This window comes from Cupressus sempervirens, chromosome 11, assembly GCF_028749045.1.
Source record: "Cupressus sempervirens isolate cs-2001-9-10 chromosome 11, ASM2874904v1, whole genome shotgun sequence".
NCBI lineage: Eukaryota > Viridiplantae > Streptophyta > Pinopsida > Cupressales > Cupressaceae > Cupressus > Cupressus sempervirens.
This window is the reverse complement of record NC_143128.1, coordinates 273,785,897-273,790,356: the sequence shown is the minus strand read 5'-3', so window position 1 is coordinate 273,790,356 and position 4,460 is coordinate 273,785,897.

Sequence of the window (4,460 nt, the reverse complement as noted above, 5' to 3'; positions counted from 1 at the left end):
CTTGGATACATCTTTTTTTTTTACTTTTTTAGGTTTTGACACTGTCACAGTGTGGTTTTCATCATCAGACCTTTTATTTCTTTTCTTCTTGATTGTATGACTGATATATTTGATGTTAGATTTATTCATGTTGACACTTTGATTGTATGACTGAGATATTTGATGTCAACATTTAAGTAGCAAGCAAGAGCATAGTCATTATGGAATGTAAGGACTTCACTAGATGCATTAGAATTCTAGTCTATGAGCTCAGGATAGGTGAGTGAAAGAGAAGTGATGGGTTCAATAGCATTCATGGTATAATTATCAAGTGCTTACACAAGCAATTCGAGACCTAGAGAGACTTCATCCACAAGTGTGTTTGAACACCTTTGAGTTCTAATGTCATTAATCAAAGAATCGATGACACTAGTTTGATGAGACTCATACAACCTAACCCTAGATGCTTCACCTACTTCAAGGATATTTTCATTGGCATGAACTTGATCTATATCTTTGTTTGTGGTTGCTTTTGAGAGAGAGTCAAATTTATATTCCTAAGAATCTGTGCTATATGGTGACAAACTGTAAAATTCCCCAATAGTGATAGGGACAAACTCTCCTTCATCATCTAGATTTTTACAAAGATACTCAATGTGTAAAGCATGATTAGAATCTTCTTGTTCTTGTTGGGTATGATGTACATCAATAGTATCATCAGAAGAAACACTAGTGTTTCACCATCCATGGTGCTAACACGTGGTACAAAATTATCAAATTTAGTAAAGAATTTAGCAAGATCATTAGGAATGAGATAAGGATAAGGATCCTTGTCATCAACATTGTCTTCAAGGTCATCAAACTCAGCTTGTGACTCATTTTTAGATGAATTTTTAGGTTCCAGTACAAATTTGTTGATCCCTAGATGGAAGGGAATCTTCTTGAAGCCTAGACTAGATGTGTCTTGATTCCTTCTAGCTATTGCTTTGATAGGATCAATCAGACCATTATTATTGCATCCAATAGGACCAGTTCCCTTATAGCCAAAGTGTTTCATGAGTCTTAGACTGAGACCATACTTCTCAGGAGTAATTTCATGAGACTATTTAGTGAGGTCAATTGGAGTTTCCTCTTTGTAGATCTATGCAGCAATGGGTCTATTTTAAACTTCCTCCTTGAGAGGAATAGTAGCTTTGATGAAAGTACCATTTTACTTAGTTTGAGGTGTCAACACAAAAGGTTTCTTTGCTTCAGATGGTCATCATAGTGATGGGGAGACTTAGGAAGAGATGTCAAAGAAAAAACTTATTCTATGTGATATTCACACATTCCAATTTCTTTCAACTTGAGTGACTACTCAATTTGCTTCATCTTGTTATCATGATAGTCTATAGATTCCCTATTAGCAGGTACAAAGTTTTTAGAAGATTTTAGCATGTTACAGGTATAGCTAGTACTTGTAGGTATGGTGACTTTAGATCTATGAAATGGGAATTTTATGCATTGATTGTAAGTGGATGGCACAATGCGCATCTCATGTATCCATGGTCTTCCTAGCAAAATATTTTAAGCCAAGGGAATGTCGAGGACCTGACAAGTGACATCCCTTTCTTAAGGACCAATGTGAAGAGACAACACCACAAGACCTAAAGACTTTCATTCAACTTTTTCATACACTTTGATAGTGATCTTGCAACAAGGATCAATAGACTCTTTAGAATATTCTAATTGTTTGAGCAAAGTAGTAGAGACAATATTCAAACTAGCTCCATTATTGATAAGCACATGTCAGACACATTTATGGTGTATCATGACCTCAATGTGTAGAGGTTGATTATGTGGATGATTCAGTGAATTTTCCTCCTCCTCAAAGAAGGACATATAGTAAGGTGAAGTTAGATGACCTATCATAGATTGGAACCTGTCAAGATCAAGATCTTGAGGAATTTTTTCCTTGGTGAGGGCTTTGTCAAGAATCTTCCTATGAGCAGGTGAGATTTTAAGCAATTTAAAGATAGTGATTTGAGAATTTGTTCATTGTAAGTGATAGAGGATACTGTAGCTAGCAGTTGCAAGTTTTGTTCCTTTACCAGATGGACTAGCAAGAGGTTTGTCTTTGTGTTGTTCCATCTTAGGAGTAGAAGGAAAAGATCCTTTGAGTACTAACTTGGTGCAAGAACGCGTAACAATGTTGGCACAAGTTTGTGATGACTCGGTGTTAGATGTGTTGGAAGTAGGACCCCTTAAGACAAATGGTGTCTTAGGTTTAGTTTTTTCTTGTTTATCCTTGATGGTGATAACATCACACTACTCAACACCAACTATTTCAACCATGTGGACCATCTCATCATCATTGTTAGAGTATGTATAGCTCACCTTGTTGTTTGGTTTTGGTTTCAAGTTTTCTCCTTTTTTGTATTGAGGGAATGGCTCCTTGAAAGCCTTGTGATCTGAGTTCTTATCATGTCCATCCACAAAAATGTCACCATTGTCAATTAGGTCTTGGATTTTGTGAAGCAAGTTGATACAGTTACTTCTTTTGTGACCTTTATTTTAGTGGTATTCATAAAATGAAGTTTTGTTCTACCATTGTGGTCATAGTTGTGGATCATAAGGATGAGAATTTTCCAATGGATAAATAAGTTTGTTTTGTAACAAGGTCTTATAAACCATGTCCAAAGGTTCACCAAGAGGTGTAAAATCTTGTTTAGGGAGTGTAGCCCATGAGTTCCTTGGTTTTTTCTCAGATGTCTTATTGTCAAGGGGAGGTTTCTCAACATTCTCAGATGCTCTGAGATTATCTGTAAGATTGAACGCTGCCTTAGCAGGTTTAGGAGTAATGTTGTCAACAACTCCTTCATGTACAACCACTCAATTGTTTTTCACATATTTGGACTTGTCTTATTATAGGTTGACCCTTGTTTAGTGTCTTTTTGAAGGGTTATTTCACCCTTTTTGACCATGAATTCCTCTATCCTTTTGTGACCATGTCTTTGAAGGTACATGGACCTTGAAGTTGAACTTTATACCCAAAATCAAGTAGGAGGCTATCCATAAAGATGTCAAGTTTCTCTGTTTCTAGGATTTTGCATGAGTATTTGGTGTAAAGTTGTCTCCATCTCTAAAGGAATGTGAGGAAAGGTTCCCCAACTCTCTGTTTAAGGTTGCACAAGTCTCGAATATTAACTAGGTGTTGTATGTTGTGAGAGTAATGTTGGACAAACAAGTTAGCAATCTCATCGAATGTTATGATACCAATAGGAAAGTGTGGGAACCACTAGATAGCCTGACCACCTAGACTTCTTGGGAATTGACACATGAGACATGTCTAATTATGCATAAATTCCATAGACAAGGCACCAAATTCCAACAAATCATCTTGGGGATCAGTGGTTCCAAATTATTTAACATACTTAGGTATCTCATCTCCTTTTGGAAAAGGAGGCATGTCTATACTCTTGTCAAAAGAAAATGGACAAAGAGTGTCTAAGGTGTACATTTTTGTAGGTTTGTCTTTATCATGCATCCTTAGGGCTAACTATTCTTGCATGATCTTCAGTTGATTTTGCAATTTGGAAGTCTTAGTTTCCTCTTCATGTTTAATGATGGTTTCAACATTAAAGTGATAAGGTAGCTTGGCTCCTTCTTGGGCAACTTTGAGAAAATATTTCTCTTTCTCTTCATTAAGCAAGATTTCCATGACCTTATGGAAATTTTTGTCCTTATAACATTTCTCAATATGATCATGGAGTATTTCTACCTCTTCTTCATTCTCATTAGTAAAGAGAGATTCCTTATGTCATTTATTCCTATGTTTATCTTGGTCTCTACTTTGTTCTCCATGTTAGGTTTCTTGATCAGCCATTATAGGAATGTGACAAGTTTCAATGTTTTTTGGTTGAAAAGGTTGTCTGAATAAGATTTCAGCTATATTTTTTTGGAGATGTATGGCCTTTGCTAGTTTTAGGATCCTCTTGATACAAGGGATTCCTAATTTTTTGTAATTTTATAGAGAATGTTCTCCAAACACGAGTTGATATGACAGGTGAGGGAGATTGTGAAGATTCCTTACTAGATGAACTAGAGATAGATTGTGTATAAACTAAAGAGCAACCTTTGCCATGATTACTACCCTTAGCTCTACACCATCTAGGTCTTTGGGGATAAAAACACATTTCCATTTCTTATTGCCATAATCATAGGCAAGGACAAAAAGTGAAATCTTAAATAGGGACCACACTAGAACATAGTCTTACAAAGCAAGATAAGTGTATTGTATACTAAGGTACAAGTTGTTTGAGTAATGGATAGAATAGCCAAAAATTATGACTATCATAACACCAAGTATGAAAAGCACAAATGACCAAGGATAAAATAAAAAAGAGATAAGACTAGTTTGTGTGTAAGTCACAAGTCATTAGCTAAGCAAGAAGCCACTGTTATAAATTGTGTACAGATAGAGAAGAGGTACAATGTTGTAG